Source organism: Aquarana catesbeiana, linkage group LG05, assembly GCF_042186555.1.
Source record: "Aquarana catesbeiana isolate 2022-GZ linkage group LG05, ASM4218655v1, whole genome shotgun sequence".
Classification (NCBI taxonomy): Eukaryota; Metazoa; Chordata; class Amphibia; order Anura; family Ranidae; genus Aquarana; species Aquarana catesbeiana.
In genome coordinates this window covers 233,947,627-233,966,067 of record NC_133328.1, presented here as the reverse complement: position 1 = coordinate 233,966,067, position 18,441 = coordinate 233,947,627, and the positions used below count along the sequence as shown (strand labels likewise).

The 18,441-nt window shown below is 42.9% G+C and overlaps 1 long non-coding RNA gene across 1 annotated transcript in view; it reads left to right on the top strand.

Moving 5' to 3' along the window:
* Positions 1-940: 940 nt before the first annotated feature.
* LOC141145861 (uncharacterized) overlaps positions 941-18,441 on the top strand; it is a 206,391-nt gene continuing 188,890 nt past the window's right edge. Inside the window, exons 1-2 of the long non-coding RNA XR_012244680.1 lie at positions 941-1,046; positions 1,768-1,905. This is a non-coding gene — a long non-coding RNA (uncharacterized lncRNA). The remainder of the gene's footprint in view (positions 1,047-1,767; positions 1,906-18,441) is intronic.

The window sequence follows — 18,441 nt, the reverse complement described above, 5'->3', positions numbered from 1 at the left end:
GCTGTGACTTATAAGCCTCCTGGATCGCTGTGCTGGGTGCTATGGGCGCCGCTGCTACGGTCTGGAGCGGAGCTCTCGGCTCAAGTGGCCATCTTCCGAGCCCCGCGCATGCTCTCTCATTTATGTAATATGTTTAAACAATTTGAGAGAGAAAAATGAAGGACACTGTAATTGCAGACCTTCCTTCTACAAAATACAAGTTGTTCTGCCATCATACTAACACTTGTGTTTCAGATCTGCATACCTGTACCATTTAAATGAAACAAAATGTGATAAAGCTGTTGCATAAAAATAACCAAATTTTAATCCATGCATTCCTCGGTGTGCTTTATGACCAGGAATATTGTTATGTTAAAGTGTATTCATTTTGGATAGGGATTTTAACTCACTTTTGACTTCCGTTTTGATGCATGTGTGACCTGCATTCGGATTAACTAATGTACACTTTGTGCCCCATACATGGTCACTTGTACTTAATTTTTTTCTTGCTGGATAATTTCTTGAAAGCTGCTGCTTCACTGTTCTCCCATAAACCACAATTATTCAAAAACTTTGGGTGTGTGAATACCTAATTCCCCATCTGCTCACTGTGGTGTCACTACAGGACTACTAGTCAGCTGAAAAAACCACACTGAGCAGAGTGGGAAACAGGTGTTTGACCAATTCAACAAGTCAAGCATTTGTAAAGGATTGTGTGTAGTAACGCTGAGACTTTTCAAGAAACTGAACAATAGAAAGCTAAGTACATGCAGTGTTCTTACGGCGGGTGTGAACCTGTGTTAACAGGGTCATGCTAATTGAAATGAAAAAAATTATTTGATTACTTTAGTAACAGGTGAGTTAAAACCCCAAATATGTTTTGTTTAAAAACATAACAGCGGCAATGTTAACCTCATTGTATAATATAAGAAAAATGTGTAATCCCCTATTTTGTGTCTAGATTTGGACAATGCTATTCAGTGACTCTGTGGCTCAATGGAGATTATGACACTGCAAATTCTGTCATTACCTGTTTTAAACATCAGTTCCCAGGAGTGCACCTAAAGGTAGGCATCTTGACACAATAGTAAATACTATTAAAGGTTTACTTCTGTATCCTGTTTTTACTTCATTTTTTGTTCTCTTGCTGGGATAGATAGCGATCTTGAAAGATGACATTTGCAATTTATCAGATTGCAATTTAAAATGTACTGCTTTTACATGAGTATAATGTACAGGCTGTATCACATATCACAATAGTTTGCTTATCAGATGATACATAAAATACTATGCAAATGCATTCCTCCAGAACCTTGAAGAAAAAAAGTATGGGTGTGCTTTATGTGATGAAAGCAGTAAAATATTGTCACACATTGGTGTAAATTGATAAACAGAAGCAATTATATTTAAGACTGATCTCCAGGCAAACAGCTAAATATACCACTACTACATATATTTTACAGTTTTTTATTTCTGTTCATCTTGCACAGATGTATACACCGTCTTCCAGTCAGCAAAGTTAGGTTGGTGACCTGATTTTTTGCTACTGTATTTAGACAAGATGGCTAGGTCACATCCTTGTCCCCAGCCTGTGGCTGGTAAAATTATCTCTGCTCTCTCCTAATGCCAAAATTTTCCTTGTTCGCAAATGTGTATACAGAGAACCCCAGTACTGCCCCTTCCTCTACCATTCACCATTTACACTAGATTTATTAATACTACTTTTTTCTTTATGAATACATAACTGCTTTCCTTGGAATTTTGATATCTATCTGAAATTAATTTTAGGATCACCGTCTAAATATTTTGGAATGCCATATATCAATTGAACATGGATGTTTAAATGAATTGTTTCAGCTTTTAACCAGTATGAAGGCACAACAACAAATTAAAAATTATTCCATTACACAGACAACTCTGGATCAGGTATTTTAATGCTGCTGATAATGAATAAGGATGGATGATGAATCATGATAAATGATGGATGATGATGATGATTGATGATAAATCCTGATGGTGGTGATTAATGATGATAATTGATGATAATGAATTATTATGATGATAACGAATCATGATGGATGATGAATGATGGATAATGAGTCATGATGACGATTATTGATATTCATGATGTCAAATTTAAACGGGTTCTATGGCCACAGCATACACTTGGAAAGGGCTATGGTCATAATCTGGCAGTCCTCTGGATCTAACTGCCTCCCCAGTTCTTTGTTCCATTGAAGATGATAGGGGTTTAATGGAGGCTTTTTTGCAGAAATTATGGATGAATATATCAACGATATCAGGCCCAGAGAGTGGGGTATGGCTTTACATAGGCTCTCAAAAGGAGTCAGAGTGTATGGGTTAGAGTGGGATTTAATGAGTTATTGAAGAAAATGCCTAAGTTGTAGGTAGCTATAGTGTTCTCGCAAGGGGATATCATGAGAAGAGCGTAAGGCATCAAATGTTAGTATCTTAGTAGGGGTAAACAGGAAATGGATGTGTGTGAACCCTTTCATGGTCCACCATAAAATTTGGGCTGGATTTTCGCAACCTGGAGGGAATAATGGACAATTAAGAAATCATAAAAGTGGAAAGTGAGGGGAAATCAAACCTATGGAGTCCCACAATTGTAGAGATTGGGCTAAACATGGCCCTATTGTAGTTAGGCGATGCATAGGAGGAAGCCAGGGTAGAGACAAGACAGGTATGTAGAAGGGACGGACTGCACCTAAATGAGGGGAATGCAGATCTGCTGGGAGTAAAGATGGCCAAAAAGTTAGAGGGGTTTTTAAACTAGGCAACGGGGGGAGGGTCCAGAGGTAGAGATAGTCACACGGAACATATTCCAGAGGGTAGTATTGGGGGCATTAGTGGTAGGTTGACTAAAGCACATAAACCCAAGGTAAGTATAGTAACAAGTCCTAGTTGCAATCTCGGAACACCCAATAAAAGTATAGTATGCGACCGGTCTAAACTAGGTGGCGTGATCTCCAATGCCAGGAGCCTGGTGGACAAGATGGGTGAACTAGAGATACTGTTGTACGAGGGGGATTTGGATTTTGTGGGAATTTCAGAGACTTTGTTCAACAGCTCGCATGATTGGCTGACAACCATTCAAGGGTATTCCCCTTATCGCAGGGATAGAGAGGGTAAAAAAGGGGGAGGGGTATGTCTATATATCAAGAATAATATACAAGTGAATGTGAGAGATGACATCACTAAGGGAGCAAGGGAGAAGGTGGAATCCTTATGGGTAGAGGGGAAAATAATACTGCTATAGGCCCCCTAACCTGAGGGAGGAGGCAGAGTTGGACCTCCTATCACAATTTGGATTAGCAGCAAGGATGGGAAGTGTCATCATAATGGGGGATTTTAATTATCCAGGCATGCATATGTCATAAAAATGCATATGACTGACTCACTTCACCTATTTTCAGTGTTACAAACCAAGCATTGCCCTTTAATCCTTCCCCTCTTTCCTACCCCTCCCATTCATTTATCACTCTATAGGGGGGAATCCATTTTTTCCAACCATCTCCTCCACATCTCATCAAATTCCTTAAGGTTGCCTCTTTTTGCATACACTGCTCTTTCTTTACATATAGTCTCATTCACTTCCCGAATCCAATCTCTCACAGTAGAGGTTGTTCTAGATTGCCATCTGGTTGCGATAATTTTTCTGGCTTGGAACAAACGCCTCACTATTGCAATTGTGGTACTATTCATCTCCCCCCGCTCCTTCCTGTACCCCAATATGCATACCACAGCATCCATTTTCATTGTTATTTTAAATATATCACTTTTTTTTGTAGCACTTCCTCCCAGTACCGATACAGTTTGGGGCACCTCCATACCATGTGTATAAGATCGCCGGTTCCCTGACATCTGGGGCATTTATTGTCTGATCTTCTGCCAAACTTGAACAGCCTCTTAGGAGTATAATAAGCCCTATTTAACAACATTAGGTGGGATATCTTCTGAGGGGGTGAGACCGATACCCTCGAGCCCATTTCTAGGATTCTTTTCCACTGTTCCTGTGTTATTTTCCCTATATCATCTTCCCATCTTTTTTTTCTCTTTGCAGAGTTTCCCCTCAGCATTAACTTTTTTGCTTATCTGTCCATAGAGTTCAGATATAAGTCCCTTAGTGGAGCCTACCTGGAGTATACTCTGAAAGAGGGGCATTTCGTTCCATATGGTGACTGTTTCCTAAATTGGGCTTCAAGGGCATGCCTCAACTGTACGTAGGAATAAAATGAGCGTTGCGATATATTGAACTTTCATCTCAAATCTGAGAATTTTTTTAAAGTATTTCCCAGGTACAGTTGTCTCAGTCTTTTGATGCCATGTATTTCCCATTCTCTTACTTTTCCTATCGAGTGGGTTTCCCGCAGATTGTAGTTATTCCAAAGGGGAGTGTATTCAGTTAGCCCATTATATCCCATCTGTTTTTTTAACAGTTTTCCATATTTTGGTTACCATTTTTAATGTTGGAGACCTATAGCCAAATGAATCCACCTCTAGTGCTTCAATAATTGTATTATGTGAAGCTTCAGTCAGCACGATTCTCCCATTGGGGGTACCTCCACCTGGAACGTCACATCCCATTTGGTGCTGCAGCTGTGACGACAGATAGTAACGCTCAGGGTGAGGTAATGCCACACCTCATTCCCCCACTGGTAGTTGTAGCGTTCGAAGTCGGATCCTGGCTTGCCCCCCCTTCCATATTCCCTAAAAAGGGACTCAATTTTGTTGAACCATTTCTTACAAATCCAGACTGGGGAGTTATGCAGCAGGTACAATAATTGGGGCATCCAGATCATCTTAATAAGGCTGCATCTGCCTGCCACTGATAATGGAAATCGTTTCCAGATGCCTATTTTTTGTTTGAATTTGGCCAGCAGTGGTATAAGGTTTTTACAAATAAATTGATTAGGGTTTTTCCCCAATTATTTCAATGTATCCACTACTACAAGCTGAGGTATTCCTGGTATTATTAACTCAGTAGTGGAATCTAGTGGTAGGAGTTCAGTTTTCTCCCAGTTTATCTCTAACCCTAAGAAGCTTCCAAATTTCTTGACTAAGCTTATCGCTTTTGTCAATGATTGCCCCATATTTCCCAGGTAAAGAAGGATATCATCTGCATATAGCACGATTTTTTCATCTCTCGTCTTTCTCCGAAACCCAGTTATTTCAGCGCTTGATCTTATAGGACTGGCAAGAGGTTCGATTGCCAGGGCGAAGAGCAGGGGGCTACAAGGGGCACCCCTGTCTCGTCCCCCTCTCAGGCCAGCATAGATGAGAATGCCCGATATATTTTTTTTATATTGCTCAATTGGAAATAGAAAGTATGTATTGGCAAATATCTATATTCCTCGGCCATTTAAAATTGATGTTATGATCAGATTAAATGAATTTTTGTTAGATAAAGAAGAAGTACCGGTTATAGTAGTAGGGGATTTCAATGAGATCCTATAAAAAAGTTTGATCGATTCCCCATATGGATAAAAACGCTGAGCCCACGGGGAGGGGCCTATTGAGTCAATTTTTGGATGAAGTGGGGCTGATGGATATTTGGAGGGTGCGGAACCCGGGAGCCCAACAATATTCCTGCTATTCAACTTCATATTCCACGCTTTCCAGGATGGATATGGCACTGGGTAATGATAGAGCACTCCAGATTACAGAGAAGGTTGTATATATGCCAAGGGGAATATCAGATCACTCTCCAACAGTCCTTACATTGAAATTAGGGGGGGAAAAGGCTCAGAGGGAGTGGAAAATAAACCCATATTGGTTGGAACTAATTAAAAAAACGGACGGAGTTCTTCCTCAATTGAGAGAATTTATAGTACAGTACCTGACCACGAGATTGTGTTTCCAGCGCGATCCCATCGTGCTGGTTCTCGGCGACAGGGTACTGTGCATGTCGCACTGGCTCACTCATCGAGAAAGGAAAACTTTTTTTTCCTTTCGCGATGAGCGACAGGCAGCGCTGACAGCTGTCTGGTATGAATCATGATGGGGAACGCCTCGCCAAATTTTAAATGAAAAAACTGGTGTGGGTTCCCCCCAGGGGCATACTAGGCCCTTAGGTCTGGTATGGATTGTAAGGGGAACCCCCTACACTGAAAAAATCGGCATGGGGTCCCCCCAAAATCCATACCAGACCCTTATCTGAGCACGCAGCCCGGCCGGGCCAGGAGAGGGGGGTGGGGACGAGCGAGCACCCCCCTCCTGAGCCGTACCAGACCACATCAAGCGGCAACAAGACAGCGGCAACAAAACAGCGGCAGCAGACCGGGCCCCTGCTGGCAAAAGAGCTGGAAGAAGATAGCCGAGGGGCCCGGGAGAAGAGGCGGAACACTGGGAGAAGTCGGAAGAAGCCCCCGGAGCTGCCTAATAAATTACTCTTAAAACCTGTGTAGTGTGTTTTTTTTTATTGGCACTTTTTTCCCAGGTGAATGGGTAGGGGTACGATATACCCCATACTCATTCACATAGGGTGGGGGGCCAGGGATCTGGGGCCCCCTTATTAAAGGGGGCTCCCGGATTCCAATAAGCCCCTTGTCCGTAGACCCGGACAACTAACGGTCAGGGTTGTCGGGAAGAGGCCCTTGTCCTCATCAACATGGGGACAAGGTGCCTTGGGGTGGGGGGGCCCCCCTCCCCAAAGGCACCCACCCCCCATGTTGAGGGCATGTGGCCTGGTACGGCTCGGGGGGGTGCTCGCTCATCCCCACCCCCCTTTCCTGGCCAGCCGAGCTGCGTGCTCGGATAAGGGTCTGGTATGGATTTTGGGGGGACCCCCACGCCGATTTTTTTCGGTGTAGGAGGTTCCCCTTACAAGCCATACCAGACCTAAGGGCCTGGTATGCCCCTGGGGGGAACCCACGCCGTTTTTTTTCATTTAAAATTTGGCGCGGCGTTTCCCCTCAGGATTCATATCAGACAGCTGTCAGCACTGCCTGTCGCTCATCGCAAAAGGAAAAAAAAAGTTTTCCTTTCCCGATGAGTGAGCCATCTCGGCGCTGGCTCCCGCGACGGGGCTCGCAGGTGTCAAATTGACACAATATCGCGGTCACCTACTTTATGTAATGAAGGTACAGCAACGGCCGGGATTCTGCGGGATACTGCAGGTAGCTAAATTTAACAAGGAGGTTAAGACATGGGAAGAAAACAGAGGTAATAGAGACAGAGAACAACTATGTAATGGATCCATCATCTGAAAGGGAAAAAATATGGTTGGATAAACAACAAGACTATAAGATTACGATTATACGGAAGGTTGAGACCAGACAACTCTTCCTTCGGCAGTCTTCCTTCGCAGAGGGTAAAAGTGTGGGAAATATGTTGGCGCAGTTGGTGAAGTCCAACTCCCCACCTTCCTCTATCTCTGCTATCAGGTCCCCAGGAGGAGAGATTTTATCTGACACTACAAAAATATTGCAGATATTTAGGGATTATTAAAAAAATCTTTATTCAGCCCAAAAGGTGGGGGTAGAGGGCGTAATGGAAGACTTCCTAGGCAACTTGGAAATCCCAACCATTACGCAAGAGGAAAGAGAAGAGTTGAAATCCCCAATAACTTTAGTAGAACTTCAACAGGCAGTAACGAGTATGGCTAATCAGAAATCCCCTGGTCTTCCAACTGAGGCATATAAATATTACTCCCGGAGCTCCTAAAAGCATTGGGGGGAGCGCCCAGGGAGGGAAGACTTCCCGTTTCAATGCTAGACGCAACCATTGTACTTATACAAAAAGAAGGGAAAGACCCCCTGGATGTAGCGGCATATAGACCAATTTGTCTTTTATGCTCAGATGCTAAAATCCTAGCCAAGGTTCTGGCAACTAGGTTGAACAGATTCATTTCAAAACTGATCCACCCAGATCAGGTGGGTTTTATAGCTAATAGATCTACAAGCATGAATATCAGAAGGACATTCTTGAATATACAGACTCCAACAGAGAATGTAGGTTCAAGAGTTGTGCTGTCACTTGATGTGACAAAAGCTTTTGATAGCTTGGAGTGGGGATACATCTGGAGGGTTTTGGGGAAATTTGGATTTGGCCTTTCCTTTATTGGGTGGATTAAGATGTACCATAGAACCAGTGCTAGGCTTAGAATTAATAACGAACTCTCGGGAAACTTAACATTAATAAATCACTGGGACCATATGGTTTGCACCCGAGGGAACTCAGTCAAGCAATTGCCAGATCATTGTTCCTAATTTTTACTGATAGTCTACTTACTGGAATGGTACCAGCTGATTGGAGAAAAGCCAATGTAGCACCAATATTTAAAAAGGGCCCAAAATACATCCATGGGAATTACAGACCAGTTAGCCTAACATCAATAGTATGTAAACTCTTGGAGGGGATGATAAGGGACTATATACAAGATTTTAATAATGAGAATGGTATCATTAGCAGTAATCAGCATGGATTCATCAAGAATCGTTTTTGCCAAACCAATCTATTAACCTTCTATGAGGAGGTGACTTGCCAGCTAGATAAAGGAAGGGCCGTAGACGTAGTGTATCTGGATTTTGCAAAAGCATTTGACACAGTTCCCCATAAGCATTTACTGTACAAAATAAGGTCAGTTGGCATGGGCCATAGGGTGAGTACATGGATTGAAAACTGGCTTCAAGGGCGAGTTCAGAGGGAGGTGATAAATGGGGAGCACTCTGAATGGTGAGGGGTGGATAGTGGGGTCCCCCAGGGTTCTGTGCTGGGACCATTCCTGTTTAATTTGTTCATAAACAACCTGGAGGGTGGGATAAACAGTTCAATCTCTGTATTTGTGGACGATACTAAGCTAAGCAGGGCAAAAACTTCTCTGCAGTATATGGAAACCTTGCAAAAAGATCTGAACAATGTAATGGGGTGGGAAACTACATGGCAAATGAGGTTTAATGTAGAAAAAAATTTAAAAATGCATTTGGGTGGCAACAATATGAAGACAATCTATACACTAGGGGGAGAACCTCTGGGGGAATCTAGGATGGAAAAGGACCTGGGGGTCCTAGTAGATGATAGGCTCAGCAATGGCATGCAATGCCAAGCTGCTGCTAACAAAGCAAACAGAATATTGGCATGCATTAAAAATGGGATTAATTCCAGAGATTAAAAACGATAATTCTGCCGCTCTACAAGACTCTGGTCCGGCTGCACCTAGAGTATGCTGTCCAATTCTGGGCACCAGTCCTCAGGAAGGATGTACTGGAAATTGAGCAAGTACAAAGAAGGGCAACAAAGCTAATAAAGAGTCTGGAGGATATGAATTATGAGGAAAGGTTGAGAGTACTGAACTTATTCTCTCTGGAGAAGAGACGCTTGAGAGGGGATATGATTTCAATTTACAAATATCATACTGGTGACCCCACAGTAGGGATAAAACTTTTTTGCGGAAGGGAGTTTAACAAGACTTGTGGCCACTCATTAAAATTTGAAGAAAAGAGGTTTAACCTTAAACTATGTAGAGGGTTCTTTACTGTAAGATCGGCAAGGATGTGGAATTCCCTACCACAGGCGGTGGTCTCAGCAGCAAGCATCGATAGTTTCAAGAGGCATCTGAACAGCCACAACATATAGGGATAAACAAGGTAATACTGACATATAATCACACACATAGGTTGGACTTGTGTCTTTTTTCAACCTCACCTACTATGTAACATAGACTGGGCGGAGGGAACCACGCATTCGTCTAAGGCTCGCCAGTTCCTAAATGATTTGCTGGACAATTTCATGGGTCAGATGGTAGATTTACCAACTAGAAATAAAGCATTACTAGATCTACTGATTACTAACAATACAGACCTGATCACAGGTGTGGAAATAAGGGGCAATTTAGGAAACAGCAATCACAGGTCGATTGGCTTCAGTATAAATCACACAAATAGAAAACATAAGGGAAATAAAGACACTGAATTTCAAAAGAGCAACCTTCCCTAAACTACAAACCTTGCTAGAAGGCATAAATTGGGATAAAATCTTAGGAACAAAGAACACGGAGCATATTAAATAAGGGCATTAGCCAATGCATCCCATTGGGTAATTTTTTTAAAGAGCAAACAAAAGTCCTGGATGGCCTAACTTCAATGTAAAAATGCATATAAAAGCAAAGGAGAAGGCCTTCAAAAAATACAAGGTTGAGGGATCATCATCAGCATTCAGACTTTATAAAGAATGCAACAAGAAATGTAAGGGTGCAATAAGGAATGCTAAGATAGAACATGAAAGACACATAGTGGAGGAGAGCAAAAAAAAAATCCCAAGAAATTCTTTAAGTATGTAAACAGTAAAAAAGGGAGGACAGACCATATTGGCCCATAAAGAATGAGGAAAGACATCTGGTTACAAAGGATGGGGAGATGGTGATGGTATTAAATTTATTCTTCTCCTCAGTCTTTACAAGGAAATCGAGGGGGCTTTAGTAACCAAAACTGCAGTGCTTATCCTCATGACACATCACAGGAAGCACCCCCATGACTAACAGAGGGAAACTTTACATTAATAAATCACTGGGACCGGATGGCTTGCACCCGAGCGTACTTACGGAAATCAGTCAAGTAATAGCCAGACCATTGTTCCTAATTTTTACTGACAGTCTGACTGGAATGGTACCAGCGGATTGGAGAAAAGCCAATGTAGCACCAATATTTAACCACTTAAAGCAGAGGTCCGCCGAAAAAAAAAAATATTAAAAGCCAGCAGCTACAAATCCTGCAGGAGGAGGAGCCAAGGACGCTCTGTGCAGATCAGCAGTATCACACAGTGTACTGCAGTGAATCTGCTCCTGTCTAAGGCGGCTGACTGCTATAGTAAAGCCTGCATATGCCTTATCATTATAAGGCACACGTGAGTGGATTGAAGTTTGCCTGTGTACCTTGGTATCCTAACTATTGCACAATGATTGTTTTTTTCTCTTATCTGCTTGTCAAATGAGATCTGTCTATGATTCTCACATTGGTTGTGAACAGAAGCAAAAGAAACATTGTTACTATAAATGTCAATGAGCACCTTAATTAAGCAAGTGTTTTTAAACAGCTTTGCTAGTGGGACCGGATCAAAGCTTTATACCAATCGGATTCTACACTCGTATAATTGAACCTTCTGAATACATCCCTATATATTTATTTTTATGTTGATTTTTATGTGGATTTTTTTACACATTTGGTGGCACTAATTTTTTAATTTTACACTATTTTGATTGCTGGATTTTTTAGGAATTTTTATTCACCGCTGGATTTATTTGAGTATTTATTTATTTATATTCATTTTTATGCACATTGTGAAGTGCTTCAAATGTCATTATTTATTCTTTTTAAGTGACTCTGAAAACACTCTCTTTTGATAGCAGCCTCACTTGGTTTTATGTGTAATTATCAGCTATTTATCATCACAGCGCTTTGTGTTTTATATATTCTGTTCCTAATTTTTACTGACAGTCTGACTGGAATGGTACCAGCGGATTGGAGAAAAGCCAATGTAGCACCAATATTTAACCACTTAAAGCAGAGGTCCGCCGAAAAAAAAAAAAATATTAAAAGCCAGCAGCTACAAATCCTGCAGCTGCTGACTTTTAATATATGGACACTTACCTGTACAGGGAGCCCACAATGTCGTCAGTCGAAGCCGATCTGTCTGTCGGCTCTTGGCTACTGCCGCTGCCAACCTCGGTAAGGGAATCAGGAAGACAGCGGGGGAGGACAGAGTAGGCGCCGGAAGTGTCGTAGGTCATCGCGAATGCCGCGTGATCTATGCCAGGAAGTGGGAGCAAATACCTGTATTAGACAGGTATCTGCTCCCTCCTCCCCCCTCCGCCCCCCCCAAGGTGCCAAATGTGACACCGGAGGGGGAGAGGATTCCAAAAAGTGGAAGTTTCATTTTTGGGTGGAACTCCACTTGAAGGACAGAGCCTCTTTCTGAGATTTTGGTGTTTAGTTAAAGTTAAAAACAGTTTTTTTTTTGCTAGAAAATTACTTAGAACCCCAAAACATTATATATATGTATTTTTTCTAACACTCTAGAGAATAAAATGGCGGTCGTTGCAATACTTTTTGTCACACCGTATTTGCGCAGCAAATGGCACAACACGGCAAACATTATTTTTTTGGAAAAAAATCACTTTCTTGAATTAAATAAGACAACAGTAAAGTTAGCCTTTTGTTTTCTATTGTGAAAGATAATGTTATGCTGAGTAAATTGATACCCAACTTGTCATTCTTCAAAGTTGCGCCCGCTCGTGGAATGGCGACAAACTTTTACCCTTAAAAATCTCCATGGGCGCATTTAAAAAATTCTACAGGTTGCATGTTTTGAGTTACAGAGGAGGTCTAGGGCTAGAATTATTGCTCTCACTCTAACAATCGCGGTGATACCTCACATGTGTGGTTTGAACACCGTTTTCATATGCGGGCGCTGCTCACATATGCGTTCGCTTCTGCACGTGAGCTCCGTGGGACGGGGCGCATTTTAAATGTCTTTTTTCTTATTTATTTTCCCTTTTGATTTTTGATTTTTACAATGTTGTTTTAAAAAAATAAAATTGTCACTTTTTTTCCTATTACAAGGAATGTAAACATCCTTTGTAATAGAAAAAAGCATGACAGGACCTCTTAAATATGAGATCTGGGGTCAAAAAGACCTCATATCTCATATATACACTAAAATGCAATAAAAAAAAAAATGTAATCATTTAAAAAAAAAAAAGTCCCTTTAATTTTCCTGGCGATATGATTATTTCAGATTTTTGATGCTGAAAGCGGCACCGTTATTTTGCATGGAAATTTGGCGTTTTATATTGTAGGCCTGTCAAACAGGTGCAGAAAAATTGGTCTTTGGGGGTCGGTGGCATACTGGGCAAGTTCTGGCCAGTGGTCTATTCTCATGACCCAGTAAGTCAGTGGATCGTCAGCTGGAAAGCTCTCCATCTCTGTTTTGGCCCCGAGGTAATCATCCACCATGAGATGCAGATGCTGCCGTTGGGATGTGGAAGCTGACAGCCGAGGACTAAAAAAATTCCGAAATGCCTCACCTAGCCGGAAGCCTTCTCCAACGCTCCTCTCTTTTTTTTTTTTTTTTTTTTTTAAATAGATTTTATTGAAAGAAATTGCAATACAGGGTATCACATTAGTTGGTATACAACATTTTGAACATTTTACATATATAATTTTTGAACATTTTACATATATATATTTACTTATATGTATATATATATATAAATACCAGTAGTCTATGCACATTTATATATAGGTGTAGAACCATAATAACCAGGGTGGGATATATGGTGTGACTTTTAGATGGACATATCCTGACGATATAACTGGATGGATCAACAGGGTGGGTCCTGCGGGAGCTACTGGTATCAAAAACGGAAAGAAAAAAAAAAAAAAAAAAAAGGGGGGGGGGGGAAATGGATAGAATGGGGGGGGGAGTGGAAGCATACATCAGTCGGTTGAATGATTAAGTAGCTATAGAGTTACAGGAAGAAGAGAGAACGGGAGTGTCTTCCTCCTCAGGAGTGGTAATGGAAGTGTCATAGTAAGCGAATGAAGTGTTTTCGAAGTTTTGTAGTTCCTCTTGTGACAGAGTTGATTGCATGAAGGCCCACCATCTTGAGTAAAATCGTGTGTGGGGGAGTTCTTTTCTGAAGTCTGTATTGAGTTTGTCCCTGTGAAGCAAGGTTAGAAGTTCCCTTTTAAGTTGCGGGATCTGTGGGCAAAGAGAGGAGGTCCAGTTTTGTAGAATTAGTCTTCTAGCTAGTAAGAGACTGATCAAGGCCCAGTCCTTATACGTATACGTAGGGTGGGTGATTGGGGACCACGGGAGCAGTTGGTCATCCCAGTATCCGAAGATGAGGAGTAGGGGGTCTTTAGGTATTTTTAACAGCGTTATTTTGAAGATGTAGGAGATGATTTGGTCCCAGAAAGTGGAGATGAAGGGGCATGACCAGAAACGGTGGGAAAGTGATGGTTTTGGCTGTCGACACATGGGGCAATTTGCTGCATCTTGGACAGTCTTGTCCGAGATGAAGGGTATGTAGGCGCGGTGCATAATCTTTAATTGAGTTTCTCTCCATACCTCATTGGGGGTCAGCTGAAGCATTTTCTGGTACCCCTGAAGAACCTTTTCCACTATGTCTGAGTCAGGGAAATCCTTTCCCCAGTTTGCTACCGATGAGGAGGCAAGTGGGGGAGTAGTCCTTATCAAGAAAGGTTTATAGATATCCGAGATTTTATAGGAGTCCCTGTGGAGAAGTAAGTCTGTGATGGATGTCTGAAATCTCTTACTTTCCTCTCTGCATGAGTCTTTTATAAAGCTGACGCATTGTGCGTAGTGTAAAGTATGAGATGTGGGGAGAGAGAAAGTTTCTGCGATGACAGAGAAGTTATGAGGGCGTCCTGTTTCCAGATCACATAGGGTGGAAAAATGTGTGAGGCCTTTTTGTTGCCAAATAGCGAAGGGTTTGTATTCCAATCCCGGTGGGAAGCTGGGGTTTCCTTGAATCGGGAGATGTCTGGACATAAAGGGTGAAAGTTTCAGTGCTTTCCGTATTTCCCTCCAAGCTATGGCTGTGTCTCTAAGGAGAAGATTGTGTTGTATAGGTGGGGGAATTGATTTCCACCTGCAATGAAGTAATGCCACCAGGGAGTACGGTTGGGCCATTGAAGCTTCCATGGAGTAGTTAGAGCAGCGAGAAAGTTGCGATATCCAGTCTAGGCTTATCCTGAGTAGGCAAGAGAGGTTATATGTTCTGATATTTGGGAGACTAATTCCTCCTTCGCGTCTGGGAAGATACAGTTTAGCAAGGGCTATACGTGGTCTTTTGTTCCGCCAGAGAAATTTGGAGATGGCTTTGTTTAAGTTTTTGATATCTGCATGTTTAAGAAGTAATGGTATCGTTTGGAGAGGGTAAAGTAATCGAGCGAAACTGACCATTTTTATTAGGTGACATCTTCCCAGGAGCGAAAGGGGCAGATCCATCCAGTTATCCAATTCTTGAGAAATTCTTTTCAACAGTGGGGGATAGTTTAGATGGTATATAGAATGGGGCAGTCTTCCTATTTTAATGCCTAGATATGTTATGTGTGACTTGGCTACTGGAAAGGGTGAGTGTTGTGCCCAGCGAGGGACAGATAAAGTGCCTATGGGGAGAATTTCGCTTTTGCTGTAATTTATGCGGAGACCCGAGCAGAGTTTAAATTCATCAAAGATTGTTTTGATGGTGGACATGTCAGAGGAGGGGTTGGTTGAGAAAATTAGGATGTCATCGGCGAAGAGTGACGTGCGGAGTTCTTGGGATCCTATTTTGATGCCGTGTAATGGAGCCTCTAGAGTAAGGTATCTAGAGAGGGGTTCTAAGGCGATGTTAAAGAGGAGTGGGGATAGGGGGCAACCTTGTCTCGTGCCCTTGTAAAGGCGGAATTCCTCTGAGAGAAGGCCTGCCGCCACCAATCTGGCCGCGGGGGAGGCATACATGGCATGTACAAGGTGTTGGAAAGGGCCCGTAAAACCCATTTTTGATAGGGCCAGCGATAGCCATTCGAAGCTAACGTTATCGAAGGCTTTTTCCGCGTCCAGAGTGATGATGGCATGGTCCCCCCCTGGGTTGATTTTGGCTTGTTCCAGAGCCATCATTACCTTACGGATGTTCATAGTTGCTGTTCTCCCCTTCACAAAACCTGATTGGGCTGGGTGAATCAGAGAGGGAATGATGGTGGCAAGTCTGGAAGCTATTATTTTTGAGAGAATTTTAACGTCTAAATTTAGGAGTGAGATGGGTCGGTACGAACCCGGTTCTTGGGGGTCTTTGCCTTTTTTTGAAAGTAGTTTGACTATGGCCTGATTCCCAGTCGGTAAGTAGGGGCCACCAGTCCATATACCATTATAGACGGTGAAGAGAACGGGTTCGGTAATAGTTTGTAGGGCCTTATAGAAGCGCTCCTCTCTTGACCAACAGAAGACTCAAAATTACGTTTTCCACGACACTGTAAAATACTGAAGTCAGGAAAAACCTTCAATAAAATCCTCTTTATCCTCTTTAACGTGTCCTCAAGAGATTTTATCTTCTGCATTCTCTGTGGGGATGGGATGAGTTCTGAGACCTTCCCCTTATAACGGTGGTCAAGGAGGGTTGCCAACCAGTAATCATCCTTCTCCTTTATGCCACATATTCTTGAGTCTTTTCACAGGCTTTGAAGCATGAGTTTGCCCATGCACCTCAAATTTGCCGAGGCTTGAGAAACAGACTCCTCGGGGTCACTTGGGATGACAGCATCTGGAGCTTCCTCCTCCCAGCTACGTACTACTCCCAAGAGTCCTGGGGTTGGAAAGCCATCGCTTACAGATTGACACATGTCGTCTTTTTCTTCGAAGCCTATGGAAGTGCCAGATTTTCCTCCTCTTCCTCCTCCCCTATCTCCTCCTGTGCGTTCTGTGACATAAGAAATTATGGTGTCTGGATAAAATGGGCCTTGAGAGGAAAGGAAGTCCTCCTCTTCCTCCTGCTGCTCTGCCTCCAGTGCCCTGTCCATAATGCAACACAGAGTCTGCTCCAGCAGGAACACAACAAGGATTGTGTCACTGATGCATGCACTGTCACTGCTCACCATCTTTGTGGCCTCCTCAAATGGTGACAATATAGTGCATGCATCCTTAATGATCAGCCATTGGCATGGGGTAAAAAAGCCAAGGTGGCCTGTGCCTGTTGTCAAGCCTTACTGGCACAGGTACTCCTTGATGGCCCTCTGCTGCATGTATAGCCGCTGCAGCATTACCAAAGTTGAGTTCCACCTGGTGGGCATGTCACAAATTAGGTGGTTTATGGGCAGGTGGAATTCTCGCTGAATTTCAGCCAACCGAGCACTGGCTGCGTATGACCACCTGAAATGGCTACAGACTCTTCTGCTTTAGTACATCTTGCAACCCTGGGTACGTACTTGGCAAACGCTGCACCACCAAATTGAGGCATTGCACATGTGTCAACTTTCTCTGACTAAGGGCAGACAGGAGGAGACATCTATATCGAACTGTTGTCGCACAAAACAAAAATAAAGCATTATTTATGTCGGATCTTTCGGATTTTGGATTCTGCGCGTTCGTTATCGTTTGTTAAAACGAATGCGAAAATCCCCAAAATTCGGACGAAAATGAATGCACACGTCTACTGCATGGCATCTTTTAGCCTGACTCTGGGAATAGCCCTTTGAACGCTTAGTGGGTACCTGATGTTCATAGGACAATTCTGTAGAGGAGGGCTTGGAGGTGGCGGAGGAGGGGGTAGAGCTCACAGGTCTGGAATTATCACCACCAGGTGTTTGGAGGCGTGGGGGAACAAGTTGCAGCACCGAGCCCTGTCCTGTATCCTTTAGAGTTGCAAGCATCGTTACCCAGTGTGCTGTGAATAAAATATATCGTCTATGCCCATGCTTGCTGGACCACGTGTCAGCAGTAAGGTGGATTTTATGGCTGACTGCCTTGCCCAACTATGCCAGAACTAGGGATGAGCTTCAAGTTCACCGAACAGAGAACAATTTGGGGTGTTCGCGGCAAATTCGAATGCCGCGGAACACCCTTTAAAAGTCTATGGGAGAAATCAAAAGTGCTAATTTTAAAGGCTTATATTCATGGTATTGCCATAAAAAGTGTTTAGGGTCCTGCCGCAGGGGATATGGATCAATGCAACAAAAAAAGTTTTAAAAACGGCTGTTTTTTCGGGAGCTGTGATTTTAATAATTGCTTAAAGTGAAACAATAAAAGTGTAATATCCCTTTAAATTTCATACCTGGGGGGTGTCTATAGTATGCCTGTAAAGGGGCCCTGCCCCCCCCATTATTTAAGAACCGTCAGAAGAGGAGAAGCGTTACACAGTGGGAGCCTCCCTCCATGCCATCATGCATGCGGAGTGGCCCAAAAAGAAGATGAAGACAAGAAGATGAAGACAAGAGCAGGAGCCTCCCTCCATGCCATCATGGATGCGGAGCGGCCCGAGGAGAAGGTCTATGCCATTGCTGAGGCTATCATCTACTAGGACCCCCAGGTCCTTTTCCATCCTAGATTCCCCCAGAGGTTCTCCCCCCAGTGTATAGATTGCATTCATATTTTTGCCACCCAAATGCATTATTTTACATTTTTCTACATTGAACCTCATTTGCCATGTAGTTTCCCACCCCATTAATTTTTCAGATCTTTTTGCAAGGTTTCCACATCCTGCGGAGAAGTTATTGCCCTGCTTAGCTTAGTATCATCTGCAAATACAGAGATTGAACTGTTTACCTCATCCTCCAGGTCGTTTATGAACAAATTAAATAGGATTGGTCCCAGCACAGAACCCTGGGGGACCCCACTACCCACCCCTGACCATTCCCAGTACTCCCCATTTATCACCACCCTCTGAACTCGCCCTTGTAGCCAGTTTTCAATCCATGTACTCACCCTATTGTCCATGCCAACGGA